This window comes from Pseudophryne corroboree, chromosome 4 (assembly GCF_028390025.1).
Source record: "Pseudophryne corroboree isolate aPseCor3 chromosome 4, aPseCor3.hap2, whole genome shotgun sequence".
In the NCBI taxonomy this organism is placed as follows: domain Eukaryota; kingdom Metazoa; phylum Chordata; class Amphibia; order Anura; family Myobatrachidae; genus Pseudophryne; species Pseudophryne corroboree.
Genome location: NC_086447.1, coordinates 666,609,618 through 666,630,473, shown reverse-complemented (window position 1 = coordinate 666,630,473; position 20,856 = coordinate 666,609,618). Strand labels below are relative to the sequence as shown.

The following is a 20,856-nucleotide window of genomic DNA, read 5'->3' as shown; positions in this document are numbered from 1 at the left end:
GGCAATTGCTCCGCCTACTCACCAACATCGTCCTCATACATGTCGACACACACGTACCGACACACAGCACACACACAGGGAATGCTCTGATAGAGGACAGGACCCCACTAGCCCTTTGGGGAGACAGAGGGAGAGTTTGCCAGCACACACCAAAAACGCTATAATTATACAGGTAAAACCTTTATATAAGTGTTTTTCCCTTATAGCATTTTAATATATATATACATATCGCCAAATAAGTGCCCCCCCTCTCTGTTTTAACCCTGTTTCTGTAGTGCAGTGCAGGGGAGAGCCTGGGAGCCTTCCCACCAGCATTTCTGTGAGGGAAAATGGCGCTGTGTGCTGAGGAGAATAGGCCCCACCCCCTTTTCGGCGGGCTTCTTCTCCCGTTTTTCTGAGACCTGGCAGGGGTTAAATACATCCATATAGCCCCCAGGGGCTATATGTGATGTATTTTTAGCCAGAATAAGGTACTATCATTGCTGCCCAGGGCGCCCCCCCAGCGCCCTGCACCCTCAGTGACCGCTGCTATGAAGTGTGCTGACAACAATGGCGCACAGCTGCAGTGCTGTGCGCTACCTTATGAAGACTGAAGAGTCTTCTGCCGCCGTTTCTGGACCTCTTCACTTTTCGGCATCTGCAAGGGGGGTCGGCGGCGCGGCTCCGGGACGAACCCCAGGGTGAGACCTGTGTTCCGACTCCCTCTGGAGCTAATGGTGTCCAGTAGCCTAAGAAGCTAATCCATCCTGCACGCAGGTGAGTTCACTTCTCTCCCCTAAGTCCCTCGTAGCAGTGAGCCTGTTGCCAGCAGGACTCACTGAAAATAAAAAACCTAAGAAACTTTTACTCTAAGCAGCTCTTTAGGAGAGCCACCTAGATTGCACCCTTCTCGGCCGGGCACAAAAATCTAACTGAGGCTTGGAGGAGGGTCATAGGGGGAGGAGCCAGTGCACACCACCTGATCCTAAAGCTTTTACTTTTGTGCCCTGTCTCCTGCGGAGCCGCTATTCCCCATGGTCCTGACGGAGTCCCCAGCATCCACTAGGACGTTAGAGAAAAATAATTAAGGCACACAGATGTATTCCTTACTCTGTGTTAGTGTGCCTCTGGTCCCTGTAAAATGTGTGTGTCAGTGTGCCATTGATCCCTGTAGATTGTGTGTATGTGTGTGTGTGTGTGTGTGTGTGTGTGTGTGTGTGTGTGTGTGTCAGTGTGCCCCTGGTCCCTGAACAACGAGCCAAATTCAGAGTTGATCGCAGCAGCAAATTTGTTAGCAGTTGGGCAAAACCATGTGCACTGCAGGTGGGGCAGATATAACATGTGCAGAGAGCGTTAGATTTGGGTGGGGTGTGTTCAAACTGAAATCTAAATTGCAGTGTAAAAAGAAAGCAGCCAGTATATTTACCCTTCACAGAAACAAAATAACCCACCTAAATCTAACTCTCTCTGCAAATGTTATATCTGCCCCACCTGCAGTGCACATGGTTTTGCCCAACTGCTAACAAATTTGCTGCTGCGATCAACTCAGAATTACCCCCAATATCTCTTGTCAATATCCCCCTGTCACCCCTGTCTCAGTCACTCACTATCTCCCTGCCCCTCGTGTGTGTCAGTGTACCCCTGGTCCCTGTACAATGTCTTTTGTCACTATATCCCTGCCACCCCTGCATCAGTCACCCATTATCTGCCTGTCACCCCAGCATCAGTCACCCACTATCTCCCTGTCACCTCTGCCTCAGTCACCCACTATCTCCCTGTCACCCCTGTGTCAGTCACCCACTATCTCCTTGTCACCCCTGCCCCAGTCATTCACTATCTCCCTGTCACCCCTGCCTCAGTCATTCACTGTCTCCCTGTCACCCCTGCCTCAGTCATTCACTATCTCCCTGTCACCCCTGCCTCAGTCACTCACTGCCTCCCTGTCACCCCTGCCTCAGTCATTCACTATCTCCATCACCCCTGGCTCAGTCACCCACTATCTCCCTGTCACCCATGCCTCAGTCAACCACTATCTCTCTGTAACCTCTGCCTCAGTCGCCCACTAGCTACCTGTCACCCCTGCCTCAGTCACCCACTATCTACCTGTCACCCCGCCTCAGTCACCCATTATCTCCCTGTCACCCATGCCTCAGTCAACCACTATCTCTCTGTAACCTCTGCCTCAGTCACCCACTATCTACCTGTCACCCCCGCCTCAGTCACCCATTACCTCCCTGTCACCCCTGCCTTAGTCTCCCACTATCTACCTGTCACCCCTGCCTCAGTCACCCACTATCTACCTGTCACCCCAGCCTTACCAGTCACCGACTATCTCCCTTTAAACCCACTATCGCCCTGTACCCTTGGGGGTACAGTTATGTGGCCAAGCCCCTTTCCTGTGAGACCACACCCCTTTTTGCATCAGCGCATGCATTCCCTTTAAAAATGTTATCCCATCAGGGGGCACCAAAATTTATATTTACTTACAAACCAAATAAGATTGGGTCGGCCCTACTTGTTTTCTAGCATTCCTGAGTTTCAAATAATCAGTAGCCAACCTGACAACTACAGTAGGTTAGTGTCTATGGGGGTGCCTTGGGCACTTAAGAAAGGTGAGCCCCGGTGCAAGGGGTGGTGGTGGTGGGGGGAGGTGTATGTTAGATTGTGCATACCTCCCAACATGACCGATTCCAGTGGTGACAAAATGCTCTCTACATGGACTTCCTTTAATATATGATTGATTAATTATTTAATTGATAAGAAAGGTGTTTCACCCCAGGTGATTGCTTAACTTATGAAGAAAGTCCAGGTAGAGAGCATTTTGTCCCTACTGGAATGGGCCATGATGGAAGGCATAGATTGTATACAGATGTGTCCTCTTACATCCTTGCTGCAGTCACGCTAAACTGCCCATAATGTCGCGCTGAGTGTCTTTTTTGCGCTTTTTCCATGAAATGGCATGAAATCTTTTTCCATGAAATCTTAGGCACAAAGTAATGTAATAGGATGCACAAGCATAATTAAAATGATATGCTAATTAAAATGATATGTGGCAAGCAGTTGCATAACTACCACCCCTGCAGCCATTGCGGAGGCTTGGAGGCGAAGGGCTGCGGGGGTGCCGCCACTGATTGCTACTGTGCTGTGTGTGAGGGAGTCCGGGAAGGAGGGCACAGCGAGCGCCTCTCCTGTGTCCGTCCTGACTCCTGTGTCTCCGGCGGCGGCGTGTCTGTCAAATGAAGTGCCGGTTTGTGAGCCAATCAGAGCTCGCGGACCGGCAGCCAATCAGGAGCCGCAGCTTCCAGTCCGCGAGCTCTGATTGGCTCATGAACTGGCGCATAATTTGACAGACACGATCCCGGAGAAACAGGATGGACACATGAGAGGGGCGTGCTGTGCCCTCCTTTTCCGGACTGTGCCCTCTGTCCCGGACAGCACAGCAGTGGTGAGCGGGGGGAGGGTGTGTACCTGGGACTGGGGGGGCATATTTGGCACTTGGGGCATGTGTGTAGCTGGCACTGAGGGGGTATATGAGGCACTAGGGGCATATGTGTATCTGGCACTGGGGGGCATATTTGGCACTGGGGGCTTATGTGTATCTGATACTGTGGGGGAATATCTGGCATTGGGGGCATATGTGGCACTGGGGGCACAACCCTAGCAACAAGCATTACCCCCTGGTAACAAGCACGACACCCAGCTCATGAAATCCATGGCAACAAGCATTACCCCCTAGCAACGAGCATGACACCCAATGCATGAAACCCCTGGCAATGAATATTACCCTCTGGCAACGAGCTTGACACCCAGCCCATGATACCCCTGACAACAAGCACAACACCTAGCGCATGAAACCCCTGGCAATGAGCATGACACCCTGAGCATGAAAACCCCTGGCACCATGCATGGAACCAAGAGCATGAAACCCCTGGCAATGAGCAGGCAATTTAAAAGTAATTGAAAGCCTTACTGTAGGGCTTAATGTGTAATGTGCATTGCGGTCTGTGGCATAATGTATCACGGACATTACGGTGTATGTCATAATGTGTCACGGACATTGCAGTGTGTGTCATAATGTGTCACAGGCATTACGGTGTGTGGTATACTATATCACGGGCATTGTGGTATGTGGTAAAATGTCTCAGGGGCATTGCAGTGTGTGACATAAGGTATAACGGGCATTGCGGTGTGTGTCATAATGTGTCAAAGGCATGACGGTGTGTGGTATACTGTATCACAGGCATTGTATGTGCTATAATGTCTCAGGGGCATTGCAATGTGTAGAATAATGTATAACGGGCATTGCGATGCGTGGCATAATGTGTCATAGGCATTACGGTGTGTGGCATATTGTGTAATGTAACAACTAATTGACGTTACTATTAAAGCAAAATCAATACAGGCGCTATAATAAAATAAAATAAAATAAATGTGTTCACACTAATATATTAGTACATAAACTGCAGCTCCCATATAAGGTGTCTGTAACACCTAAAAACACAGTATATTTGTTTTGATATAATTATAATTATAACTATATAAGAGAGCGCAAGGTGCTGAATTGATAAATACAATTTATTAAAATGTTTAAAAAATATTAAATACAATCAATAAACAAGAAATTAACTGATTAAGGAGCATAAGATCAACTGACCATCCTAGTAATTAATAGGAATGTCCCATTTTTTGTGAAGCATGGAGTATCCAATTAGTATTAGTGGAACTAATACAGAGTATTAATGAAGAGACGTCTCACTTCAAGCTCTGTTTAGAATACAAAGTCCACCGTGGATTAAAATGCCTCCGTAGCAGTTATACTGGAAAAGGTATGTACTATAAGGGAATTTAGACGCCACCCTTGATGAGATTGATATTGATATCTCCAAGCCAACGTACTGCTTCACTTTTCAACCCCCACACATAACACTGGAAGCTCACCACAGAAAAGATGAACAGAAGCCGTGTCCTGTAGCAGTCAGGAGGCCAGATAATGCGGGAGCAGCGGTGTGGAGACGATGGCAGGTCTCAGATATCGATAACACCGCAAGAGTGGAGACGATGGCAGGTCTCAGGTGTCTGCAGCACCGCAGGTGTAATGATGGAAACAAGCCGTATCCTGTAGCACTCTGGAGGCCAGGCAATGCGGGAGTAGCAGTGTGGAGACGATGGCAGGTCTCTAGTGTGGTAATGAGCGGACGTTGGCAGGTCCCGGGGGGGGAAGCAGACGCGGCTGTTGGTGGCGGAGATGGTCGACAGTCAGCCCAGCAACAATTGTTTTTTTTTTTTTTTTTGAGAAAAAGTTTTATTGAGTTTTGTACTTTTAACAAGATATTCGTAAGATATACATTACAGGAATCACATATCGGTACATATCGTAGTTAACTGTTAAATAACAGTGACAGCATATCTATCCATGTACAACATTGAGAGAGTGAAGAATCAAACATGCATGTATGCCAGTGTATAGAGAGTTGCCAATAGATAGTGTAATACATTTGGTGTGTACCGTAACTAAGGGCGAAGGAATATCTCTTAAGCCCAGCAACAATTGTAGAGATGGTCAGGACCATAAAGTTGTAGCTCCAGTCCTAATTAACGCGTTTCTCCGACTTAGGGGCAGTCGGTTTCATCAGAATGAGTTCCTGTGCTTTAGAAGTAGCTGATATTTAAAGGGATCATCATCCAATGAGAGACGCCTCCTAAGCACTTACTTTGGATTAAAAGCACCTGAATCAATTAATACCAGTGTGAACCTAGTTATACATATAATTCAAAATACAGACCATAACCATTGTGCTTTCAAATTTATAGCAAGACCATTACCATTCTACACTTTCTAACTAAACAATTATAACTATCTAATAATTAATAAATAATTAGTTAAGTAAATAAAATAAAATAAAATAAAATACAATCTAGCAGGCAGCACAGAGAGATAAATAACTTACATAATTCTTATATATTAGTGAAATATACCTATTGTTAGCATTGGTTTGTAAAAGTCCCTGTGGCTCACCACACTAATACCACAAGCTCCCAACTGCACAGACCCGGGTTCAAATACCACCACAGAGACACTTACAATTAGTCATTATTATTTTGTTCTATAATTCCATTATTACTATTATGAACAAAAAATAAATAAAAATATAGAACCCAAGTTCAATTAAATTAATTAAATTAACCCCCTTACAGAGTCATAATCCATTGTCCATTACAATTCAGAAAGGACATATGAAAAAAATATATTTTATAAGAATGATGATGCATAGCACCTGTAAATGGATATATATACATACAGAATATTTACTTAGTATAATGTCTACCACATTGATACAGCTCGCAATGTAGATGTATTTGAAACCTTGAAAGTTGACTGGTATTCACTCATCAGTTGAGGGAAATCATTAGTATAGATACGTCCAATGACAACCACTTTATCAAGTTTATATATTGAATCCCCTAAATCAGATGTTATTCATTTCGATACAGTCATTTAGACCATCTGGAAAGAGAGTACCAAGCATATGTATCCAAAAGGCCTCTCGCTTACATAGGCGATTATATCTATCGCCACCCCTAGTAGTAGGTTCAATATGTTCAATACCCTGTATACTTATACATTTGACATCTCCATCATGGTTATCTAAAATATGCCTAACTAGACTGTGTTGACTAGTACCTCTTTTAATATTATTCTTATGTTCCAAAAACCTAATGTGTAACAAACGTATCGTCCGACCCACATATTGTACCCCACAGATACAGCTTATAGCATAAACAACATAATCCGTTCTACAATCAATGCTGCCCCGTATCTCAAATTGTGTGCCATAAGTATGTGAATGGACTTTAGTAGTCTTATCCATTATGAATAAGCAAGTATCACACCTCAGTTTCTTACATTTATAGCACCCATGAGGCCTTTTCGGTCTCTGTAGCCACATATTCTTACTAGCTATTGAATTAGTGTCCAAGGTTTTGAAATGACTAGGGGCAAGATACGTTTGTAAATTTGCAGCTCTTTTGAATGTTATACACGGTTTCTCATCTAATATAGTGGATAAAATTCTATCTGTTTTCAACACGAGGCGTCTCTCATTGGATGATGATCCCTTTAAATATCAGCTACTTCTAAAGCACAGGAACTCATTCTGATGAAACCGACTGCCCCTAAGTCGGAGAAACGCGTTAATTAGGGCTGGAGCTACAACTTTATGGTCCTGACCATCTCTACAATTGTTGCTGGGCTGACTGTCGACCATCTCCGCCACCAACAGCCGTGTCTGCTTCCCCCCCCGGGACCTGCCAACGTCCGCTCATTACCACACTAGAGACCTGCCATCGTCTCCACACTGCTACTCCCGCATTGCCTGGCCTCCAGAGTGCTACAGGATACGGCTTGTTTCCATCATTACACCTGCGGTGCTGCAGACACCTGAGACCTGCCATCGTCTCCACTCTTGCGGTGTTATCGATATCTGAGACCTGCCATCGTCTCCACACCGCTGCTCCCGCATTATCTGGCCTCCTGACTGCTACAGGACACGGCTTCTGTTCATCTTTTCTGTGGTGAGCTTCCAGTGTTATGTGTGGGGGTTGAAAAGTGAAGCAGTACGTTGGCTTGGAGATATCAATATCAATCTCATCAAGGGTGGCGTCTAAATTCCCTTATAGTACATACCTTTTCCAGTATAACTGCTACGGAGGCATTTTAATCCACGGTGGACTTTGTATTCTAAACAGAGCTTGAAGTGAGACGTCTCTTCATTAATACTCTGTATTAGTTCCACTAATACTAATTGGATACTCCATGCTTCACAAAAAATGGGACATTCCTATTAATTACTAGGATGGTCAGTCGATCTTATGCTCCTTAATCAGTTAATTTCTTGTTTATTGATTGTATTTAATATTTTTTAAACATTATAATAAATTGTATTTATCAATTCAGCACCTTGCGCTCTCTTATATAGTTATAATTATAATTATATCAAAAAAAATATATTGTGTAATGGGCATTATTGTGTGTGGCATAATGTGTAAGGGCCATTGCAGTATGTGGCATAATGTATACTGGGCATTACTGTAAGGAGGAAAAATGACAAATAATGTAAGGGACATGATTAAGAATTATTTTTTTTCCTGTGGTGGCCAATGTTTGGGCGTGCAGGTTGCAAAACTGGGGTATAAGGTAGTCTTTTCCTGCAATGACATGCCCCTTAAACAAACCACACCCATTTCAACAAGGTCACGCCCCTTTTCGCAGCATGCACCGATTCATCTCTTTTCTAGTGGCAATTATGGGTGGGGGGAGGGGGGGCACCAGAGAATGTTTTGGCTTGGGGGAGAATAATTTCTAGTTACGCCACTAGTGGCATGCCTATATTCTGTGTGTAATTACGGCTGAATCTGTATTCTATGAAAATACTGTGGTATAGCAGTTTGTATGCAAATACAGTCACAGTGACACACAGAATATAGGCATGCTGCATATAATTTTAGTCATCAGAAGCTGTGTGTATGTCCTATTACATAAATTTGCGCATTTTCATGGAAAAAACACAAAATAAAAAACGCTCAGCGCTACAGAGTCACACGGCACTCACATGTTCTGTGTAATGTGTCTTGTAGTGCAGGAAGCAAAGATGTTAGAGGACACATCTGTATATTAAATTTAAATCAATGGTGTATATTAGATTCAATTGATAGTTTACTAATGCCTAGATACTGTTTGTAGTGTCATCTAATTGAAAGACAATTATTTTATAAAATGTTTTTGTAGTGGAACAAAGACATCTTAAACAATCTTAAAATACACATAGTAAAATAAAATCTATAATTTATCTCATCACATGCAAGAATAGCAGCTGCCTCTGTACTACTTACACACTGGGACAGGACTCAGGAGGAATCTGTGTGTGTTTACCTCTCCTTAAACCCTCATTAGATAACAGGTTAAGCAAGAAGTATTAGTAGCTGGGATCCCTTTGTCACTTATACCCCTTTCACATCGCACAAATAACCCGGTATCGACACGGCATATTGCCGTGTCGACACGGGTCAGTGTGCGATGTGAAAGCACTTTCTGAGAATTAGCGGGTCGCCTGACCCGGTAATTCAACCCGGTATAAAAGAAGGATTATACCCGGGTTGATTACCGGGTCAGGTGCAGTGTGAATGGGAGCCGTGTCGATGCGACACGGTTCCCATTCACAGCATAGGGAGAGGCGGCGCAGGAGATGAGCTCATCTCCCAGCGCCGCCTCCACCCCCGCCCCTGCTGCTGCTGCGTTCCCCCGCTGCTATGGCAACCGACCCGGTATATTGCCGGGTCGGAAAGCCAGCAGAAGGGAGCAAATGCCGGATCCCACCCGGTAAGGACACGTTTCTTTTACCGGGTGGAATCCGGCATTTGCGATGTGAAAGCGGTATTACAGTTCTCTCCACCCTCCTATCTCTCCTCTGGTCAGAAAGCTGTCGGTAGCTCTTGAAACCTGATACTCCTGTGTCACTGCCTGCACTGCATACTGTGCTGTTTGCATTCTGCTGCATAAGAGGGAAAGCTATCAATGTCATTGTGCTCAGGCCGAGGGCTCTTTGACAAAGGTGGGCCCGGGATACAGTATGCCCTGCGCCCCCCCCTTAATGTGGCCTATGTGACACAGCGGGCAGCGGAGGGCGCAGCACTAGCGGATCTTGCCACGGGCAAGCAGGACTTTTGCCCGGGGCGCCGCCTTCCGGAGGGTGCCGCACCATGGCAAGATCCACTACTGCTGTGCCCTCCGCTGCCGGCTGTGTCCCCCGGCTGTGTCCCCCTGTGAAGGGAACTAGATGCGTAGCGTCTAGTTTCCCTTCATGGAGAGGACCTTTGCTGTGCGGTGCGCGATGACGTCATCGCGCACCGCTGTACAAAGCCACGCCCCTATGCGCAAAAAGGGCAGTGCCTATGTGCCTATGCTTAGTGTAACATAACCAAATGGATAACAGTAGCATTGTTATTAACACTTCACCACTTCGAGGAGAACAGGATCACATATTAAAATAGCATCAGTGTGTCCACTCAAGATGGGCTTGTGTGTAGTCTCTGTTGAGAAATTATGCTTATTCTTTTTTTAACCAGAATCTGTACAAGGTTTCATGGATACCAGTAAGTCAGGCTTGCCTACCCTCCCGCATTCAGCGGGAGGCTCCCGATTTTTAACTGAGCCTCCCGCTGCCCCGCAAACCTTGCCAGCCCCCCCGGATTTTAAGGGTCCTTTCCCGAAAATGCAGTACTGCGCATGCGCAAGTCCGGAGAAGCCAGGGGGCGGGGCCTGCACGGGAGACTTCATGGCCGGCCACCGCAGTGTTGTGTGTATGTTGCATCGGCACACTGCACACTGAGAAGCCGTCTCAATCAGGGGTGTGCTTCCCTGTGGCTGGCCCCTCCCACCACACTCAGAGAGGGCTGGCTGCGTGTATCAGCCCAGCAGCAGCAGCAGCTCTCCTCTGTGTCTGCTCCTCGGCTCTCACTGCTGCCTTCCCACACTGTCCTGGAGCTGGGGCCTCCAGTCCACTAGCCAAGTGAGTGCTGTATGTAATGGGGGAATGTAATGTGGAACTGACTGGGTGTAATATGAGAAAGGAGGATACTGTCTATAAAATTATATAATCTGGTACTGGGTGTAATATGGGGGAAGGGGGTCTGTGTATGCTGTGTGTATCACTAATATGGCACTGTGGGTAATTGTGTGTGTGTGTGTGTGTGTGTGTGGGGGGGGGTATAATGTAATGTACTGGGTGTAATATGGGTGAAGGGTTCTGTGTATGCTGTGTGTTATATAATATGGCACTGTGGGTAATATGGGGGGGTATAGTGTAATGTACTGGGTGTAATATGGGGTAGTGGGCTGTGTATGATGTGGTTCTCGGTGTAATATGGGGAGGGGGTGTGTGTATAATGTAATGTAATAAGGTACTGTGTGTAGTAAGTGGGAGGGGGCTGTGTATAATGCAATGTATTATGGTGCTGTGTGTAATATGTATGTGTGTGTGTGTATATATATATATATATATATATATACATACATACAGTGCTCGAAGTGGCCCGGTATACACCGGTATGGCATACGGCACTGACTGAAGACCCCTGCTGCCGCATTTATTCAAATTCGTCACAATTAACGCACTAATTGGATCTCTCAGGCTGCCGGTCCGTGTCAGATTTGAAATAGCGGCGGTCATAGGTGGACCGGAGCCGGACTGAAGGCTGTTGACCACAGCCGCCTCCCCTGCACCGCAGCCCACAGCCGCCTCCTCCGCCCACAAATTCTTCCTCCTCACTGCCGCCGACCACAGCATCCTCATCCTCCGCACCGCCGACCACAGCCTCCTCTGCACCGCCGCTGCTCATTAGGTAATCTTGCACTGCTGCCTTTCTCTCTCCTTACTATATGTCCTTGCTGTCCCTCTCTCTGTCACTTCCCTGTCCCTCTGTCACACTCCCTGTCCCTATGTCCCTGCTGTCACTCTCCCTGTCACTGAATTTTGGCTCATTTCATGTTGCATAATGTGAATTTTGTCCCATTACGTGTGAATTGTGGCTCATACTGTGTAGCATAATGTGAATTTTGGCTCATACCGTGTGGTGTAATGTGTATCTCGGCTCATAGCGTGTGTGGCATGAGTGTAGTATGTGTTGCGGTCGGGCTCCCGGCGACCAGCAACCGGCGCTGGAATCCTGACCGCCTGCATATCGACAGCTGGGCGAGCGCAAATGAGCTCCGTTATCTATTCTCCCTCCAGGGGGGTTGTGGACCACCAAGAGGGAGAAAAGTTGTTGGTATGCCGGCGGTCGGGATTCCGGCGCCGGTATGGTGGTCGTTGGAGGCTCGGCCGCCGGCAACCTGAAGACCGCCCCTGTGGCATATCTGAATTTTGGTTCATACTGTGTGTCGTATGTGAATTTTGGCTCATACTGTTTGGTATAATGTGAATTTCGTCTCATTCAGTGTGCTATAATGTGAATTTCAGCTCATACTGTGTGGTATAATGTGTAAGCGGCATCAGTACTAGATAGTATAAGGGGTCCTACTGTTGTGGTGTATAAGGGGTATATGGTGTGGTAAACTACACTTAAGGACACGCATCTTGTGCGTGGCCACACTCCCTTTTCTGGAGCGCACGCCTTCGGCGCGCACATTGTTACAACCTTCACTTTTCCATACCCCCTCTTCAAAACTTCCACTTCAACTACTGTGTGTGTGTGTGTGTGTATATGTATGTATGTATGTATGTATGTGTGTATATACCCGATTGCAATAAATACACCCATAGGCGGAACTAGACACGCCCCTTGGGTGGAGCTAGGACCACCCCTGCACGGCGCGTTCTGCTGCCGCCTTGAATCTCCCTGAAACTAGTTTTCAAAAGTAGGCAAGTATGCAGTAAGTCCTTGTTTATTGTAACATCAGTACTTGGCCACATTTAACATGACTCTACTTATAATGCTTTTCTAAACACAGGACTCAACCCTGTAGCATTGCTTAAGTGCAGTTTAGTAGAAAACACACAGCTTGTAGTTAATCTAAATGTAGCCCTATTTCCCAATTCTTGGCCAAGCTTTTAAAACGGAATGTATACAGTATTATAGCATCCATGTAGTTCCTCCCAAGAAAAAAGACAGAGACGATCACTGTACATGTCGTGATTCAATGTATACTAAAGGGTTTTCTATGCCTTCTGCCTGCTTGCGCTAATAGCAGGATAGAATATAGGCGCTGTCACAGGGACCTATGACAGGACTAAATGACCCTAGTGTTACTAAGGTGACAGGCACTAAGCTCTCTGTCTCATTTGTTGGTTGTTAGTAAAGTTTGTAAAAAAAAAAAAATCTCAACGCTGAAGCTGCATAGGACTAGGAAAACCTGCTGTCACCGCTGAAGGGGTGACTAAGGGGGAGATGTACTAAGCCGTGAAAAGAGTGGAGAAGTGATCCAGTTGAGGAGGTGCCCATGGCAACCAATCAGCATTGAAGTAACATTTATAATTTGCATACTATGCCCTACTTAGAGGGATAGCACCCCCAAATATGCAGGTAATGGACAAGGCAGCACTTAGTTCTTTTCGTGAAAAATAGCAGTGATTTAATGAATTAACGTTTTAGGGTGCTACACTCCTACATTACATTACAATAAAGTGTACAGCGCAAAAAGCAAACTTATAAAACTCACCTAATAGACTCTAGCAGTCGAGAAATGTTGAGGATAAAATTGCAGCTTATCTCAAAATCTGGAGCTTCTATATAAAATAAACTTTTTCTTTTAACTGTATAAAACTACATAACTTTCCTTTCACTTTGTGAAGAACTTCCTAAAGATCACCCATCAATCACCACTGGCTGGGCTGTAGCCAGGGGCGAGAAGGGAAGCCTGTTATTATTATTATTATTATTATTATTATTATTATCATTAATAATAATATTAATAAAAAATAATCGTAAAAATAAACATTACATTATGTCTCATCATAACATTACAATCCAAGATGGAGCCGCAGATGCCTGTCCCAGAGCTATGCATCTCAGCCAAAATACCTGTTTCCCCTTGTTTTTCCCTGCCCTTGTCTACCTCGCCGGTGACCAAATACAGCAGGGAAACTCTCCTAAGTTGGAGTGCTCCTGCAGTGCTTCCCCCATGTTCAGACCTGTCGGCGGGCAGATCAGCGACCCTTGCTGCCCTGTGTGGCAGGGATGCAGATGTCGTGGGCGCTGAAGTGGATGACCGAGGGGCTGCGAACCTGTGCGGTGACTGACGGGCAGATCGGCAGCCCCGGAAAGAGAATGACGGAGGCCCTCATGTCGGCCCTAGTAGAAGGACCTGGGCTCAGAGGAGAGGCTGTCGCGCAGGCGCCCTAGTGAGGTGGCAGTGGCTAGGGCACCAGTCTGCACTTCCCTGTGATTCTGCTCTCGAATGTGCGCTTACTGGTCAACAAGTTCTATGAACTGTCCCTTCTTCTGGGCAGCGCAGGGTCAGGCATTACAGGCTCGTCCGTCCTCTGCTTTACGGAGACGTGGCTGGACGACCATATTGTGGACAACCCGATGTCTCTGCCGGGCTTTGGTCTCTTCAGGGCCGATTGCTCCAAGGTTTTCACAGGAAAAACAAAGGGTGATGGCATCTGCTTCTACATCAATGACAGATGGTGCACCAATGTCACGATCCTAGGCAAATCATGGAGCTCTCACCTAAGTATCAACTGTAACCTCTTTTATTCCCCCCGGAATTTGTGGGAGTGTACACCCACCCCCACGCCTGCGCAAACGAAGCCATGCACCACCTGGTCGTATGCGTATCCAAAATAGAACAAAAACACCCAGACTCTCTGCTTATAGTGCTGGGCGACTTCAACAGAACTAACCTGAGCAAGGAGCTACCTAAGTACAAACAACAAGTCACGTGTCCCACTAGAGAAGGGCGCACCTTTGACCACTGCTACACTACCCTCAAGTCTGCCTTCCGGTCTATCCCGCGTGCTGCACTCGACCTATCTGACCACTGCCTCGTCCACCTACTCCCTACCTATACACAGAAGCTGAGAGTGGTTAAGCCTGTCCTCAAGACTGTTAAGAAATGGACCAACGAGGCTAAGTTGAAGCTCCAGGCCTGCTTCAACTGCAAGGAATGGGGGGTCTTTGAAGCCTCGGCAACCGAGCTGAACAACCTGACAGACACTGTCACATCCTACATCAGCTACTGTGAGGACATGTGTGTACCTACCAAGACTTAACACATTTACAACAACAACAAACCATGGTTCAACGTCCAGCTCAGGCAACTTCATCAGGCCAAAGAGGCGGCTTATAGCAGTGGTGACAGAGCACTATACAACCAAAGTAGGAACTCTCTGACTAAAGAAATCAGGCTAGCAAAAAAGTGGTTCTCGGACAAGCTGATAAACGATCTCACCACCAATGAGCCAGTATCTGTAAGGAAAGGAATGCAATCCATAACCAACTACAAGAAAACATTGAAGTCCACCACCATGCACCAAGACCTAGCAGACAAGCTGTACCACTTTTATTGCAGGTTCACAAAAGAAGTCCCCTGCGACCCAAACAATCACCTCTGCGATGCCCCGAACACCGACGGCCAACTCCAGGCACTGCAAGTCACCCAAGAAGAGTTGGAGGCACTGTTCGAAAGGAAAGCTTCGGGTCCTGACGGAGTGTCACCATCTGCCCTGAGAGCAGTGTGCGGGTCAGCTCGCCCCCATATTCTCCAAGATCTTCAACAAATCGCTGGAGCTACAGAAACTCCCTTCCTGCCTCAAAAGGTCCACTATCGTCCTGGTCCCCAAGAGACCCTCTATCATGAACCTGAATGACTACAGGCCGATAGCACTGACATCTGTGGTCATGAAAATGTTTGAGCGTCTGGTTTTGAATCATCAGAAAACTGTGACTGGCTCCCAACTGGAACCCCTACAGTTTGCCTATCGATCGAATCAGTCTGTTGAGGATGCAGTCAACCTGGGCATGCACTACATTCTACAGTATCTTGACATTCCCGGTACCTACGCGATGGACCTGTTTGTCGATTTCAGCTCGGCCTTCAATACAATCATCCCCAGCATCCTCCACCCCAAATTACTTTGCCTAGTGGTCCCAGAAGCTACCTGTTTCTGGATAGTAGACTTCCTAACAGATAGGACACATCTGGTGAAAGCGGGGGAATTCACCTCTCAAGCACGGTCCATTAGTACAGGGGACCCTCAGGGCTGTGTCCTCTCACCCCTGCTCTTCTCCCTGTATATAAATGACTGCACCTCAGAGGCACAATCAGTAAAGATCATCAAATTCGCCAACGACACCACTGTCATCGGACTCGGGACGAATCAGCCTATAGATGGGAAGTAGACTGATTGGCCCAGTGGTGCAGCCGCAACAACCTTAAGCTCAACCCCCTCAAAACTGTTGAGATGATAGTGGACTTCAGGAAGAAGTCAGCTAGTGCACCTCCGCTAACAATTGCTGCCAGTGTAGTATCGCTAGAGGACTCCTTCAAGTTCTTAGGGACCACAATCTACCGGGACCTTAAATCGGGTCCAAAGCTGACACCACTGTTGGGAAAGCGCAGCAGGGGTTGTTCTTCCTTAGGCAACTAAGGAAGTTCAACATCCCACAGAAGCTTCTGCTCCTCTTCTACTCCGCGTTTGTGGAGTCAGTACTGTGCTCCTCGATACTGGTATGGTATGGCTCCGCCAGCGCGAGGGACAGGTGCAGGCTCCAAAAGGTGGTCAGAACCACAGAGAAGATCATTGGGGCCGACCTTCCCTTAGTCCAGGACCTGTACCTGTCCAGAGCTAAAAAGCAGGCAACGAAGATAGTAAAGGACCAGCTACACCCAGGCCACAGCATGTTTAACTTGCTAACCTTCAGGCAGGCGTTACAGGTCCATCCCCGCCGGGTCCACCAGAAGCCTCAAAAGTTTCTTTCTCCAAGCGGTCCACCTGCTTAACTACTGAATATTGACTGACTAAACATACATATAACTCACTTGTGTCCCTACGGTATACCTATCTGTGTGACTTTACTTGCCCCCCCTTCCCACCTGCTTATGTGTTACCTACTTGGCTGTTGTATAGCAAACCGAAGACAAATTCCTAGTATACGCAATTATACCTGGCCAATAAAGCTGATTCTGATTCTGATAACAGTTATTTCATAAAGAGGCCAGATCTTCTGCATGTTCCCCAGATGCTATCGGATATGGGGGGTCATTCCGAGTTGATCGCTCGTTTCCGATTTTCGCAACGGAGCGATTAAGGCAAAAATGTGCATGCGCATGGTACGCAGTGCGCATGCAGGGCCTAATTCTGAGTTGATCGCAGCAGCAAATTTGTTAGCAATTGGGCAAAACCATGTGCACTGCAGGGGTGGCAGATGTAACATGTGCAGAGAGAGTTAGATTTGGGTGGGGTGTATTCAAACTGAAATCTAAATTGCAGTGTAAAAATAAAGCAGACAGTATTTACCCTGCACAGAAACAATATAACCCACCCAAATCTAACTCTCTCTGCACATGTTATATCTGCCTCCCCTGCAGTGCCCATGGCCCTCATTCCGAGTTGTTCGCTCGCAAGCTGCTTTTAGCAGCTTTACACACGCTAAGCCGCCGCCTACTGGGAGTGAATCTTAGCTTCTTAAAATTGCGAACGAAAGATTCTCAAAATTGCGATTACACACCTCTTAGCAGTTTCTGAGTAGCTTCAAACTTACTCGGCATCTGCGATCAGTTCAGTGCTTGTCGTTCCTGGTTTGACGTCACAAACACACCCAGCGTTCGCCCAGACACTCCTCCGTTTCTCCAGCCACTCCCGCGTTTTTCCCAGAAACGGTAGCGTTTTTTCGCACACACCCATAAAACGGCCAGTTTCCGCCCAGAAACACCCACTTCCTGTCAATCACATTACGATCACCAGAACGAAGAAAAAACCGTGAGTAAAATTCCTAACTGCATAGCAAATTTACTTGGCGCAGTCGCACTGCGGACATTGCGCATGCGCACTAAGCGGAAAATCGCTGCGATGCGAAAAAATTTACCGAGCGAACAACTCGGAATGAGGGCCATGGTTTTACCCAATTGCTAACAAACTTGCTGCTGCGATCAACTCAGAATTACCCCCGCGGTTAGTATTTTAGCACAAAACTTAGTAGATTTACTCATGTAAATTTTCATCGTTGAAGTGATCGGAGTGTGATTGACAGGAAGTGGGTGTTTCTGGGCGGAAACTGGCCATTTTCTGGGAGTGTGCGGAAAAACGCAGGCGTGTCAGGGAAAAACGCGGGAGTGTCTGGAGAAACGGGGGAGTGGCTGGCCGAACGCTGGGCGTGTGTGTGACGTCAAACCAGGAACGAAACGGCCTGGGCTGATCACAATCTGTGAGTAAGTCTGGAGCTACTCAGAAACTGCTAAAAAATTTCTATTCGCAATTCTGCTAATTTATCTTTCGCAATTCTGCTATGCTAAGATACACTCCCAGAGGGCGGCGGCTTAGCATGTGCAATGCTGCTAAAAGCAGCTAGCGAGCTAACAACTCGGAATGACCCCCATGGTTTCCAGCAATTTCATATTTAAGTGAGAAAAAGGAAGTGTTACATTTTTTGACCCAAAACTATATTGGCTTATCTCCAAACAAAATATATAAGATTTGAGTATATGATTGTATGAAAATAAAACTAGATGGCTAATACCTTAATTTAATTAAAGAAAGCTCACGCATATATAATTATAGGTAATAAACACCTGCAATAGCTGTAATCTACAGCAAATCCATTTTGCATGCAACTCGGGTACTTTAAGAGGCTAGTACTGAGTTAGACACCTGTTTCCATAAAATATACAGGGCCGGTTCTAGACCTTGTGGCACCCAGGACGAAAGTTTCCTGTGGCGCAACCCCCCCACCCTTCCTCCAGGTAAAATACAGTTGGTGCACGCCAAGGGCGCACGCCCCAAAACATGGGTGTGGCTTCTTCATAGGGAAGGGGCGTGGCTTCTTCATAGGGAAGGGGCGTGTCCACAGTTATCCCCCTGTACTTGTGCCCCCAGTAGCTGTACCCCCAGCAGCTGTGCCCCCAGTTAATTTCCCCCCAGTAGCTGTTCCCCCTGTAGTAGTGCCCCCTTTAGTAGTGCCCCCTGTAGCTGTGCCCCCAGTAGCAGTGCCCCCAGTAGCAGTGCCCCCAGTATGTGCCCCCAGTAGTTGTGCCCCCTGTAGATTTGCCCCCAGTAGTTGTGCCCCCCTGTAGCTGTGCCCACAGTAGTTGTGCCCCCAGTAGTTGTGCCCCCAGTTAATTTGCCCCCAGTACCTGTTTCCCCGTAGCAGTGCCCCCTGTAGCTGTGCCCCCTGTAGCAGTGCCCCCTGTAGTAGTGCCCCTTGTAGCTGTGCCCCCAGTTGATTTGCCCCCAGTAGCTGTTCCCCCTACAGCAGTGCCCCCTGTAGTTGTGCCCCCTGTAGATCTGCCCCCAGTAGCTGTGCCCCTTGTAGCTGTGCCCCCTGTATGTGCCCCCTGTAGTAGTGACCCCAGTATGTGCTCCCTGTAGTAGCGCGGCTTTGAAACCCTAAAAAAACCAACACAATACTTACCAGCCTCGCTCCTGCTTCCGGACCGCTGCTGCTGCTGTCTCCGGGCGCCGGTTTCTCTGTATGGGAGAGACGTCATGATGTATCTCCCATAGCAGCGCCGCACTGACACTAAGGGTCAATTTTGACCTCTAGCGTCAGTCAGCGACGCCGGCTGCAGCGGGCGCACACAGCGCTTGCTGCAGCCGGGGAGTGGGGAGGGAGGGTAGATTAGTAGCGTCTCTTGCCACGGCGGCGGCGCCCTCAGGGTAGCGGCGCCCTGGGCAAAAAGCCTTCTTGCCCGTGGCAAGAGCAGCTACTGAAAATATACAGTACATTTTCTTACTGCTCAAGTAAAGCAAACAAACAAAAAGCACATACTGTATGTCTGTATGTAGATTTTGGTGCATTTGATGACTCATTATGACCTGAGAGGTGGAACAGACGATGGTGGGGATGGCAGGCCTAGCCCTGGTACAATAAGGCATGCTTTTAATACTATGTACAGTCAGTGGCAAATGCAGGATTTGCATGGGGGGGTTTCCAGAACTGGGTGGAGCCAAGCACGGGGGTGGGGACTGAGGTGACCCAGTATATGCTGGGTCCGTAAAACTAGTGTGTGTGTGTGTGTGTGTGTGTGTGTATATATATATATATATATATATATCTACACATATATATATATATATATCTACACATAAATATATACACTGTATATACACCTATGTATATACAAACAGAAAGTTCAGCACTCACCATAGCAAGCTCACTTATCCTCACAACATCAATAAATAAATGATGGGGGTTTAGTTAGTGAATTGGCCAATGCACGGAAGCCTGCATACCGCTCGCCAAGGTACCCCACCTTCATGCAGGTCCTACACTATCACAAAGTCTCAAAAATTAAAACCTGGCAACTGTATCACACATAATATACTGCACACATGCCCACTAGGTTTAATGTGTATCTGCCATGCATCTTATGGCTTTTAAAGGTACACTAGTCACCTGACACTGGCTGATAAATTACTAAGGAGCAGCTGACACAGGTTTAGAACAAGTGAGATTACACAGGGGTGCATGAAAAGGCCTGTGACCACGGTTAATAAGAGTTAACCAAAGATTAACCCCGTAATATACAAACAAATCTAGAAAACCACAGCACTCGCCACCCCAGAAGCGGGGTGCAATATCTGCACTCACCACTCATAGGGTGGGGTGCATGCAGCCCATGGCCACCAACCCAAATATATACAAACAGAAAGTTTAGCACTCACCATAGCAAGCTCACTTATCCTCACAACATCAATAAATAAATGATGGGGGTTTAGTTAGTGAATTGGCCAATGCACGGAAGCCTGCATACCGCTCGCCAAGGTACCCCACCTTCATGCAGGTCCTACACTATCACAAAGTCTCAAAAATTAAAACCTGGCAACTGTATCACACATAATATACTGCACACATGCCCACTAGGTTTAATGTGTATCTGCCATGCATCTTATGGCTTTTAAAGGTACACTAGTCACCTGACACTGGCTGATAAATTACTAAGGAGCAGCTGATACAGGTTTAGAACAAGTGAGATTACACAGGGGTGCATGAAAAGGCCTGTGACCACGGTTAATAAGAGTTAACCAAAGATTAACCCCGTAATATACAAACAAATCTAGAAAACCACAGCACTCGCCACCCCAGAAGCGGGGTGCAATATCTGCACTCACCACTCATAGGGTGGGGTGCATGCAGCCCATGGCCACCAGCACAAATATATAC

At 46.9% G+C, this 20,856-nt stretch overlaps 1 long non-coding RNA gene across 1 annotated transcript in view; it reads left to right on the top strand.

The window, feature by feature from the left end:
• Nucleotides 1-10,464: 10,464 nt before the first annotated feature.
• Nucleotides 10,465-20,856, top strand: part of LOC134911685 (uncharacterized) — a 248,482-nt gene continuing 238,090 nt past the window's right edge. Inside the window, exons 1-2 of the long non-coding RNA XR_010176764.1 lie at nucleotides 10,465-10,544; nucleotides 11,166-11,376. This is a non-coding gene — a long non-coding RNA (uncharacterized LOC134911685). The remainder of the gene's footprint in view (nucleotides 10,545-11,165; nucleotides 11,377-20,856) is intronic.